Source organism: Chenopodium album, chromosome 11 (assembly GCF_948465745.1).
Source record: "Chenopodium album chromosome 11, dcCheAlbu1.1, whole genome shotgun sequence".
NCBI classification, from domain to species: domain Eukaryota; kingdom Viridiplantae; phylum Streptophyta; class Magnoliopsida; order Caryophyllales; family Amaranthaceae; genus Chenopodium; species Chenopodium album.
Window position 1 is genome coordinate 39,585,373 of NC_137844.1, and position 13,029 is coordinate 39,598,401.

General features: G+C 40.0%; 1 long non-coding RNA gene across 1 annotated transcript; it reads left to right on the forward strand.

Moving 5' to 3' along the window:
* The first annotated feature begins 9,870 nt into the window (after positions 1 to 9,870).
* LOC145568868 (uncharacterized) lies at positions 9,871 to 10,658 on the forward strand. The gene is made up of 3 exons (XR_014095995.1): positions 9,871 to 10,029; positions 10,165 to 10,232; positions 10,352 to 10,658. It is a non-coding gene; the product is annotated as an uncharacterized LOC145568868 (long non-coding RNA).
* Positions 10,659 to 13,029: the final 2,371 nt, after the last annotated feature.

The following is a 13,029-nucleotide window of genomic DNA, read 5'->3' on the forward strand; positions in this document are numbered from 1 at the left end:
TCACAATAGTGATTTCCCCAAACCAAGTACACAGCCGGTCAAATGACAGGCATACAACCTCTGCCCCAGTTGATATCAAACCGCCTGGGTATTCTTTTATAGCCATTACGCAAAAAGGTTTTGCCCCAACAAGAGGAGTGCACAACTTGAAGATAAAATAATCCTAAGTAAGAGCTTATGATGGTACTCCGGCTGATGTTTGAAAACATCTGGAGTTTTCACGACCAAAAATTACTTAGAAGAAAAGGTTAAGTCAGACAGCTATGAGTTGGCTAATTTAGCCTTTCAATCTTTGCCGCCTGCATGGGTACATAGAACGAGCAAGGTGGCTGTTCTCTGCGACGATTGCACCCGGAGGGGTGTCGCCGGACGCCTATATCCATAACAGGGTAGACGAATTTGTAAAAAAGACAACCTTCTGGCCATTGGCCTCTGGTCTAGTTGGAAACCGGCTGCATAGCCACTAGGCGGTTTTGTGCCTAGCTTAAGAATCCGGCCATTGGCCTCTTGTCACTATGGACTTTTGATTTTGAATACTAAGTATCAAACTTAGTTTTTTATCTAGCCATTGGCCTCAAGTCATTCACATAGTAAATTTGTTACTAAACTTTACAATACTCAGAAGTAGTACTTTTTTAAGTTATCTACATTCCAAGTTCTAGGCAGGCGTCTACCGTCTGGGGTTTCCAGACGGTATGTGCCATCCCTAACTTCTTCATAAATTCGGTAGGGGCCTTCCCAATTAGGAGTTAGCTTTCCAAGCTCATTGGCCCTACCGGTTGCCTCCATTTTCCGTAACACAAAATCGTCCACTTTCAAAGGACGTTTGTGCACTCTTTTGTTGTAGGCTCTCGTCATTCTTAGACGGTATATCTCACTCTGAGCGTAGGCTCATAGTGTTCAATGGGCAAAACGGCTTCAGCTCCGTAAACCATGAGAAATGGGGTTTCTCTAGTTGACCCCTTGGCAGTTGTCCGGATGGCCCATAGGACATGAATTAACTCTTCAGCCCATAAACCACCGACTCTTTCAATTTTCTTTTTGATGCCGTCTGAGATGTGTTTGTTGAATGCCTCAACCTAACTGTTTTCTTGAGGAAGGCCAACTGAGGCGAAGTAACTTGAGATACCCTGATCTCCTAACCAAGTCTTGAGCTGAGGCGTTTCAAACTGAGGGCCGTTGTCAAATACCATAGACATAGGTACCCCAAACCGGGTGATGATATTCTTCCAGATGAAAGAGATGACATCCTTTGTCTTGATATTCCTAACTGCCTCCGCCTCTACCCATTTGGTGAAATAGTCCACAGCCACCAAGATATAGCGTTTTCCGCCTGGAGCAGGCGTGTAAGGACACAAAATGTCCATGCCCCATTTAGCAAACGGGACTGTGCTGTGGATTGCCGTCAGATCAGTAGCCGGGCGATGTATTAGCTTGCCAAACCTTTGGCATTTATCACATTTCTTCACAAACTCTTTGGCGTCTGCCTCAAGGGTAGGCCAAAAATAATGCCGCCTGGCTCTGACGGCTAGGGACTTGCCGCCTATATGGGCGGCGCAGAATCCCGCATGCAGCTCTTCAAGAACCTCTTTCCCCTTCTCTGGGGTAACACACTTCAACAAGGGCTTGAGAAATCCAGCCTTGAAGAGTTCTCCGTTTCTTAACTCGAAGTTAGCTGCTCTCTTTTTCATGACGGCTTCCTCCTGAGGTGAATCAGGGAGCGTACCGTCTGCAAGATACGCCCGGATGCCATCCATCCAAGTAGAACTTCGATCCAGAATTCCAATGGGCTCTTCATAAATACTTCTTTTTTCAAGAAATTCCCAAAAGACTGACCGAGGCGTATCATGGCAGGCGGATGATGCCAACTTTGACAGCGCATCTGCCGGGTGGTTATCTGACCGGGGCACTTGATTCAATCTGAATTCCTCGAGTGTCCCAGCCTCATCTTTGACAGCCTGAAGATATTTTATCATAGCCGGATGAGTTACTTCATAAGTGCCCTCATACTGGCTAACAACCAACTGAGAATCAGAATGGGCGTCAATCTTTGTTGCCCCTGCCGCCTTACACATGCGGATTCCGGCTAGCAGGGCTTCATACTCCGCCTCATTATTTGAGGCCTGAAACTTGAACCGTAGTGCATACTCATATTTATCTCCTTCTGGAGATTCACAAACAATGCCTGCACCACAGCCGTTCTTTGTAGAGCTCCCATCTACATACACCTTCCAAACCTGATCAATATTATCCGGAAGAACCGGACGAGTCATTTCAACAATGAAGTCGGCAAATGCCTGACCTTTCACTGCTTTCCTTGGTTCGTAGGTGATTTCAAGACTTTGCATTTCAATAGCCCACTTTAACATTCTTCCGGATGACTCCAGAGTAGACATTGGCCGCTTGAGAGGCTGGTCGGTGTAAATTACAACCGGATGGGCCAGAAAGTATGGCTTCAACTTTTTAAAGGCCATATATAAAGCAAGACCAGATTTTTCCACCATGGGGTACCGGAGTTCAGCATTTTTCAACACATGGCTAATGAAATATACCGGGAGCTGAGTACCGTCTCGTTCAGCAAGGAGAACGGCACTGAGGGCATGGTCTGAGACGGCTAAGTACATGTACAACTTTTCTCTAGGCAAAGGACTGACAAGCCTTGGCAAAGAGTGCAAATGTTCTTTCAATTTCTAGAAGGCCGCCTCAACATCATCCCCCCATTCAAATCTAGTCTTCTTCCTGATTGCTTGGAAGAAGTAAAGGCATTTATCACCTGACCGGCTGAGGAATCGTCCCAAGGCGGCCAGGCAACCGGTGAGTCTCTGTACTTCCTTAATAGTGCGGGGTGACTTCATGTCAATTACCGCTTGTATCTTCTCAGGGTTAGCCTCTATCCCCCTTTGATCAATCAGGAATCCGAGAAACTTCCCAGACTCAACACCAAAGACGCATTTCTTAGGATTTAACATAACCTTATGCCGCCTAAGTGTGGTGAAGGTTTCTCGGAGATCAGCAAGGTGATCCGCCTGCTGCTTGGATTTGACTATCATGTCATCAATATAAGCTTCTACGTTCCTCCCAATTTAACTAATGAAGACTGTATTAATCATCCGTTGGAACGTAACCGGCGCATTCTTCAAGCCAAACGGCATCACAGTACAACAGAATAGCCCCTGGTCAGTGACGAAGGCCGTCTTCTCTTGATCTTTTTTCCACAGGGGTATCTGGGGGAAGCCGGAATAGGCATCCATGAAACTCATCAAGGCATGACCGGCTGTTGAATCAACCAAGCTGTCAATTTTTGGAAGTGGATAACTATCCTTTGGGCATGCCTTATTGAGGTCTGTGTAGTCTACACACATCCGCTAGGTACCATTCGGCTTCTTTACAAGCACAACGTTTGTCACCCAGTCGGGGAAATTACAAGGCCGAATGAACCTGGCATCCAGCAGCTTTTTTACTTCGGCAGCTGCCGCCTGACTTCTTTCCTCACCGTGGTTTCTCTTCTTTTGTCGGATGGGCTTCATTTTTGGATCCACGGCAAGTTTGTGGACAGTGAGATCCGGGCTGATGCCTGGCATCTCTTCCACTTCAAAGGCAAATACATCTTTGAATTCTTTCAACAAAAGGTGTAAGTCTGCACCCAGAACAGCATTAGCAACCGTCCCAACCTTAACAGTTCGCTCTAGACGGCTGTCGTCCAGAACAAGATCAATACTTTCACCAGCCGGTTGGGGACGGAGCTCTTCTAACCGTTCACCGGTCAGTGATTGCTATTTCTTTTCTTTCTTCACCTCCACCAGCTCTGCAGCTTTTCTCTTTTTTCCGGCTGCTGGTGGGGGTGAATTGGCATCCTTGACATTGTCAAGGTCTATTGGTTCCTTCCCTTGGCCGTCTGAGGCCACAGTATCTTTGACGGCTGAGAGATAGCACTCCCGGGCCGTCGTCTGATCCCCGTTCAGGGAACCAACAGAACCATCATCCCTCTCATACTTGATGAGCATAAGAGACGAGATGATTACCGCCTTGGCTTCGTTGAGGGTTGGCCTCCCAAGAATAATGTTATAGGCGGTCAACTCCTCAACGACCAAGAATCTGACGACAATATGTCGTCCCTGGCCCTTCTCTCCCAGCCGGATGGGTAAGTCAATTCTTCCGGCTGGATAGACCATCCCACCCCCAAAACCAACCAAGGGGTGGGTGACCGGATGCATGCTGCTGGAGTTGTATTTCAGCTTCTGCAAGTACCAGAGGCTGATGATGTCTGACGAGCTGCCGGTGTGAATAAGGATGCGCCCAACTAACTGGTTGGCGACCTTACATTCAATGACAACCGGGTCGTCATGCGGGCGGCGGACGCTACCCTTGTCCTTCTCAGTAATGAGGACATCCGGAAAAGTGGAGCTGGCAGACGCTTGCTCATCATCATCCTTATCTATCTTTCGAAGATGGCTTTTGGTGCCCCGGATGGTAGGGCCACCACAAGAGAATCCGCCTGCTATGGTGTAGACCGGATCCCTGTCGGTATCCGAACTACTAGTAGGCTGGGGGGTAGCCTTGGAGGGCAGACCCTTGTTTTTCTTTTTTGCCCCGGCTGGGGACTTAGAAATGTAGGACTTTAAAAGCCCTTTGTCAGCCAGACGGTCCAACGTCCGCTGTAGACTGAAGCAGTCGTTGGTGTCATGGCCAACCTCCTCATGGAACTGGCAAAATTTATTTTTGTTCCGTGACTAGACGGAACTCTTCATTGGATTCGGCTTCTCAATGGACAGCCGGTCCTTTACCTCCATGAGGATGGAGTTACAGTCTTTGTTAAACTCGTACCGGGGAACGTACGGTTTAAACTCTTTTTTCTTTTTCTGGGACGGCTGCTCAGAATCACTGACCGCCCAGACTTCTTTTCTTTTCTTGCTCTCTTCTTTTTTCTTTGCCGGCTGAGCAGACCGGCTCTCTTTTTGCTTGTCAGACTTTTTGGAGTCCGACTGGCTACCAGGCGTGCAGAGGTCAGTTGCTTGAATATAGCTTTCCGCCTCCCTCAGGGCCGCCTGTAGCGTAAATGCCCCTTTTCTGACAAGGTCGAACTTAAAGGTCGACCCGTCTCTCAGACCCTTGAAGTAGTCTGTAAATGCTACCTCGTCAGACAGCCCCTGGATCTGAATCCTGACCAGGTTGAACCGTCTGACATATGAGCGTAGCCCTTCTCTCTCTCCTTGCTTAATGGTACTCAAGTCTAAACTTGTTTTCTTAGCAGGGATGTTCATTGAGAAGTTGGTGGCAAACAAGAAGGCTAGCTTCTTGAAGCAATCAATAGACCCGGCTGGCAAGTTGCCAAACCATTGTTGGGCAATGCCCTTCAATGTAGCCGGGAAACAGTGACACTAGGTGGCGTCGTCCCAACCTTGTAAACACATTAGGTTGGTATATGCCATCAGGTGGTCTTCTGGGTTGGTGGTGCCATCATAAGCACCAACCAAAACATTCTTAACCTTGGCCGGCTGGGCCGCCTCGGTTATATTGGCTGCAAAGGCAGACGGCTGTTCGCCTAGCCTCATCAGCCGCAGCTGCCAGTCCAGTGGCTGGACATTGGTATATGCCGCTTGACCTCCGAATGGGGGTGGCTGCATAAACTGGAGGCCATATTGCCCATACTGCGCCTGGGGTGCGTATGGCATAGACCCTATCATGAGTTGAGGTTCGGTGTTGACGGATTTACCGCCTGTCCGACTCTCATGCAAGGACATGGAATTCCTTGTAGAAGCTTCCTTGAAGCTGTCTGGAAAGCTTGAGGTAGAAGCTGACTCAGACTGTTGCTGTCTCCATCGATTAATGACTTCTCTAGCATCGAAGGTAGACGCCTTTTTGGCCTCCGGCTGGGGTTGCCGGGGCTGCCTCTAGGGCATCAGAATCTTGCTCCAGTCAAGTTTTGCGGCTTCCTTCTCCTTTGGATGAGGAGTTGGCTTCCTGTCCTTGACCGGCTTCTTCTTCCCATCATTGGGAGTCTTTTTAGCCGGCGGACTCTTACTAGAGCCAGCCTTGTTGTTGATCATCTCCTTAATTTCACCCTTGAAGGAGTTTATGAATTTCATGAGCTCATTCCGGGTGACTGGAGCCTCTCCTCTGGTCTTCCGGGTTTCCCCGTCTGACCTCCCAGTGGGCCGCCTGCTTGGACCCGCCTGGTCTAGATTTCACTCCAGTTGATCTCTGGAACGAATGGATTTAGAGATGAGGGAGCCATCTTTGGTTATGTAGGTCTCCACATCATTGTCTTCTTCTTCCTCCTCCTCAGTGAATACCTCTGGCTGAGGCTGAGGCGGAGGTTGAGGGATTTCAAAGCCTTCCGGTGGAATAACCGGTTGTAAGTCCTCTTGGTTACCCGCCTGAGTAACCGGACGCAGAGAAGTAGAGTTAAGAATTGGTACAGAATTTTGAACCATCTTGAGGTATTCTCCCCACAGACGGCGCCAAATGTTTTGGGTGTTTTTGTCCCTTGGGAGAGTTACAACTCGAAGACTGGTCCTGCTGGCTCTGTACCTGCAAAATCAACGAAGACACCGGTTGGGTGGTGCTCCGCCTCCAACGCTCAAGTTAGTAACTTGAAGGAGAATAAAAAGTGCGGAAATTTAGGTGGGGATCTGCTTGGATTCCAAGCTCAGGAGTTCTCTGATGAGAGAGAAAGTAGGATGTAATAAATGATAGTAAATTTTTGAATGTCCCCCAAATTGGGGGAATATCTCCCTATTTATAGGGTCATTGGGAAAAGTGCCCCTCCCTAGGTCATTCTAACCTAGGACTGATGGGCTGCGCCGCCAAATAGCGGATTTTGGGGAATTGGGCCCTTGAAGGCCGCAATTCTACGAAAGTATCTGGAGAGGCCACGTGTCAGCTGGGGATTGGTCAAGGGTGACCTGCCAGCCTCTGACACGTGGCACCTCCTCATTGGTCCACTTGTCCAGGGTAAAAATACCCTAAACACCTTCCACTTTGCAAAGCCATAGAAACGCTTTCCTTGATTTTCATTGTACTTCCACGCGGTACGAATTACAGCAGGTAGTCGATGTCCACAATATACACCCTCACATTCGTACCAGGATAAGATTTCCTCCTAAATGAGGTCGTTGATGTTGAGCTCATACTTCAATTGGGAAGAATTCCAATTTAAAAGAATTTAGGGTTTTCAATTTGGGGAAGAACTTAGAAACTCTGGTCCTAATGAGAGAAGAAGGAGATGCGAATGAGAGAAGAAGAATGAGGAAAGAAGGAGAAAAGAAGAAGGAGAAGGGAGGGCACGTGACATTTTAAGTGTAGGAGTATATAAAAAAAATTGTAATAGGGGCCAAAAATTAATAAAAAATTAATTTTTGCAATTTTCCGGTGACCTGTATTGCCGGAATCTTTCATTAAAGGTGCGCATTGTTCCAACCACCATACTAGGTGGTGTTTTGGCTACTACGTAAAGTTCAGAGTGCAACTTTGCTATACCTCAGAGTGTTGAGGCCAATTTTGTTTGTTTTTTTAATTTTTGTTTGCTTTCTTACATATATCAATTGCTAAATAGTCCTATATAACATCTCTCCTTCAAAAAATGACCCTATATAACAGTGTATTTATATATTTTTGAAAACCCTATATAATACTTTTTAATGAGCAACTATATATATCTTTAATTTGCACCCGTATTATAATTAATGTCATATAAGTGGAGAATTATCCACAATGGACAAAAGCCTAATGGAGAAATACCACGTTGATTTACAAGGCCAAACCAATTATTCCTTATTTTAAGGATCTAGCTTCATGTTCACACTATTGCTAAACTAATGAATTGAGACCTTAGGTAACCATAGTCAACTACTTTATTTTGACATTGGGTGTTAGTTTAGTAGACTAAATGTTTTTTGTCATGATATCTGAATTCGGAAGTCTAAAGATACCATGATAATAGTGATGATGCATGCATCTCCCATGTGCAAGACAGGTTGGATTAAGTTAGGCAAGTGAAAACTCACTCATAGAAAATTGACACTTCTAGTTGACCTTTTTAGTGTTTAGTGTCCTTATCACAAGTCCATTACCTTTCTAAATACAGTAGTATATTTTCCTAAACCATACGTAATTTATTCACTTTATTTAGAAATATAACGAGTCTACTAGCAAATTTCTAGAGATATAGTGTGGAGTACTTCCTCCATTTTATCAATGTTGCAACTTTTTACTTCTTTAGAGATTACAACTACCATAACTGGTGTAACATATCTATTCTAAAAAAATGTTCATTTTGTTTTTAAAAGTTCAATCATGCATTCAAAATATTTATGTGATCAAAATAAAATAACATCAATTGTGCTTTATGATTAATATGAAAGAGATTAAAAAACATTTAACCTATTTAAAAATTTGTGTTAAAGTAAATTTTTAAAACTATCGTTATTATTTCCAATTATTTTTCTCTCTTATTATTTCATTGTTTATTCTTTTATAATCATAATTGTACATTGATACGTGTGTTAATATGATAAAATGGTGAATCCAAGTAAGATTTATCTCCTACATTATATTTTTCCTTTTGGGGTAGAGTAGGGATATCAGGAATTATATTGCATTAACTTGTTAGGTGTACGTAGGGTAGAAATTTTTATATTCCTCGGGTGTAAGATGCAATGCACCCAAATGTATTATGCTCATTTGATTTTTTTTTTGCTCATTTAAAATTTAAAATGAGCAGAATTATATCTATCAAATGAGCAAAAAAACACCTTTAAGCGGGCACCTAGCTTTATGTGCACCCGCATGTATATAAAAGGTTCTCAGATGTAGATTGTTAATTATTCTCGAACACCGGAATCAAGCAGAGGAGATAACCGGATAGGTATTGTCATTTTTGCCATCCCTACAATTATGATTGTTGGATCACCAATTCTTATTTTACAACTAAGATTAAAAACCATGAAATCAATTCGGGTCATAGGAAAGTATTTAATACTCTCTCTGTTTTCTTTTATTTGCATCAGTTTGACCGATATATTTGGCGAAACGCAACTTTGACCATTAATATTTTTAATTATTAATTAGTAAAAATTATAACAAAATTATATTATGAAACTAGACATTATGACGAATCTAATGATATATTATATAATAATATTTACTTATTTTAAAGAGGTGAAAAATCAAGTCAACCAAGGTATATGAATAGTGCAAAAATCAAAGTGATGCATTTAAAAAAAAAACGGAGGGAGTATTTGTATTATTTTATTGCAATTAAAAACCTTGAAATCAATTCGGGTCATAGAAAGCCATTAGCTTAAGTTTAGTTTTTTTTTTTTTTTTTTAGATGGTTTTTTTAACATGGTATCGGAGCTAGCGTGAAACAAATGTTATGGATTAGAATCTCATCCACCCCCACTTTTAAAGTGGAATATTATGTGTAGGGTATGAGGAGTGTCCATATTGCATCCACACTTTAATCCCAACGGACTTTTCTGTACAAGAGCGTTGATAGAATATAAAACATATTCCCTCAACCATTAATTTAAATTTTTAGTTGAGTTAGTTGTATCTTTTAGAAACGAAAGGAATGTAATATACATACACGGTCCAAACTTAAAGAAAATCGTACCGTTTACTATATATTAGAAAAGAATAAAAAATAAAAAAAAAAAGATGGAAATGATTAATAACGTTTACTAATCACCTAATATTAATAAAATAAAAAAAGATGCAAATGATATATGAAGTCATGCCATTAATCTAAACATATTATAAAAATTTAATTTAGATGGAATCACACAATTTATTTATTTTAATAATAATACACAGTATAAATATCGATGATAATTTATGTGGCGGTTAACCACTATATATACTGCGCCATTGAAAGTTAGGTAGGTGGTAGACAAGAGTTGTGTTTAAAACCTTCATCATTTCTCTATATTTTATCTTACCAAATATCAGAAAAAATGGGCAACACAAAAATAATTAATCTTGTTATTATACTTTTCTTTTCCTTAATTTTGTCCACGCTTGCATCAAGTAAGTTTCTTAACTTGTTATTTTCATGTCAATTTCAATTTGGTTGATATTTAAAACTACATTTACAAACTTTTTATATTTTTTTAAAACTTTAGTTTATAATAATTTGGATCAATTGATCAAATTTCTTATTAGGAATCTTGGTCATCAATCAAAATGAGCTAGATTTATCATCATCACCTCGTGTAATTGTGGCATCTCAGGTAATAAGATCAACTCTTTAATTTTTCATAGATTAAATAATGATTTTGTTAATTGAAGATTAGTGTATGAAATTAATGAAAATCAGGCAAAAATTGATTTGGGTATTGATTATAATTAGGTGAAGGGGAGTGAAAGAATAGAAGGAAGGATGGAAATTGAAATAAATGATTATCCAGGAACTGGAGCTAATCCAAATCATGAGCCAAAGCATCCAGGAAACGGTGGTTAATTTGATCTTAATTTCTAATTAAATTAATTATGGTTTTCTTTGTTTGTAATAATACAAGTTGGTAATTGTATAGGTTTCTTTTAATTTGTGTAATTACGTAGTTGTGAATCTGGCCCTGTGTTTTGGCAGGCCTGCAAAGTTGTGTATTTTTATCTAATGGTATGTAATACAGTATATATGATCAACTTGTGATGGTTCTTTTTTATGGTTGGATATTAACTATCAAGTGCCTGATCGCCTTACGCCAGTGTCTTGACACTTGGCAATGGGCTTGTCGGTCGTGCTCGTGTTGGGCGGGCTGGCTGGCTGCGATGGAGCATGTACATTCTCTTCAGCTTAATTTCAGTTCAGTTTAACTCCCATCGGTTCAGTTTAGGACAGCGCAGCTCAGCTTCAAGTAGTTCAGTTCAATTCAATTCAGTTCAGTAAGTCAGAACAGGCCCTGGTGATCCTTTATCAAGTTTTGTAGGCTTTCTATTACATTATTTAGAGAATCCAAGCTCTCAACTAACTACTAAGCATTAGCAATGTCTATTTATAATCTGAATTGTGAAGCTGCTAAGCTACTCACAATTCCTAATCCAGCAAGAATCGAATTGCATAATTGTTGATTTTTTTAAAATGTAAACAAAACCAACCCTATTATGTTCAACCTGATACCAATTTACGAATTGCTAACTCAAATAATAATACTTAAGAATTATAGGAAGGAGAAATGAATATAGGTTACAACCCAGGATAACAAAAATACAGTCTTCTTTTGAATAAATATATTTCAAATACAAACCTTAGTTTCTCCTTATATTTCTCCCTAACCTTTCACTCTTATTCTCTTTCTCTTCCTTCTCTGCTTACATTTCATAGAAATAAAACGTTGAATTTATATCAACTCATTTGGTAATTATGTAGAGGATGAGAATCAACAATCATCATTATCCTCTCATATCTTATTCTAATACTAGCAATACAAAAATAGTTTTTTCTAAAATAAAGTTTGTGGTTTTCCACAGGACCCCTCAAACTTTAATTTGTATTCTTAGCATTTTTCTCAACCTATGGAATGTGTCAAAGAAACAGGGGCTTTGTTAAAATATCCGCAACTTGCTCGATAGTATTAGAGTAAACACAACGATTGACCACAACCGTTGTGGTTATAGGTTAATTTATTAATTTCTCCATCTTCCACCTCACATATAACTACTCTTATATTCATTTAATAACCAATGTCTCCCAATAGTTAACAACAACTTTTTTATTATACATTTTCTCTCTCCTACTTTTACCCAATCCCACCACACAATCTCTCTCTTAAATCGTATCATATATAACTAATGCACTTGGTAATAATAAATCAAAATTAATAATTATTATTAGCATACATTAATTAAATAAAATGACTTATGTTTAAAATTAATGCATTGTATTATTTAATTAGTAAGTAATTAGTCGTTAATTAAGAAATACACAATAATTAAGAAATACACAATAATTGCAACTTTACTAAATTCGATAATAATAAAAAAAAAAAATAATACATATTCTATCAACGAACCGTGATTGAGTACAAATACAATAATTTAATTTTACGATTATACAACTATTAACGCAAATTATTTTGCTTACTATTAACACCGAATTTAAGCCACATATGTTCAAGTAAGTCTTTCTTCAAGGCTTTATGCATAGCTCGCTTCATCACGAATGATAGGCTCAAGTCGTATTCACCTAATCAAAAATAAAACCTAAATCCACTAACTATGTAGATAGGGAAGAACGGTCGAACCACGGGGAAACAAGTCAATTTACTCCTAATTAATTAAATGCAATCTAAATTATCAAGTAACAAATTGTTGTAAAAAAGGGTAATTAAATACTAAAAAGTAAGAGTAGGAAGGGAATAAAAAGGGTATAAATCAATGAAGGGAAAACCTAGGGCATAGGTTCACTAATAAACAGTATTCCAGGGCAAATCATAATAAGCAATCATCAAGCATCAATTAATCAGATTATAAAGGGCTTTCGCTACGTATTATAATCACAGAGTTAATTTACCGGTATTAAATCTCATCTCTCGAATCTCGACTTAACCATTTATAAATTAGTCTGCCTATTGAAACTAAGCCTAAACATCAATTCTCATCTGTCGAATCTCGAATTAATATTGCTAAACTCGTACAATTAAATCTGGTCAAACCTAATTGCATAGCATTAAATCAATCAATAGGATATCAATCAAGCATTGATAATCAACAATCACAAATTACCCCTTCATATTATTTATTAGATCCCCATAAACCCTAGAAATGAAACTACTCAAACATAATTAAATCTAAACTAATCAAAACAATAAAGCAAGACATGATGAAAGGATTAAAGAAAATAACTAAAATTAAAATAGAAGAAATTGTTACCAAAAGAAATCTGGATTAAGGAATGGAGTTAAGAACAAAGTTGAGAGAATTTTAGAGAGAGAAAATATTCTAAGTAGAGAGAGAAAATCTTAAAAAAGAAGGTGATCAAAATTACGTCCAAAAATCGTACTTAAACATCCCTAAAACAAATCCTAA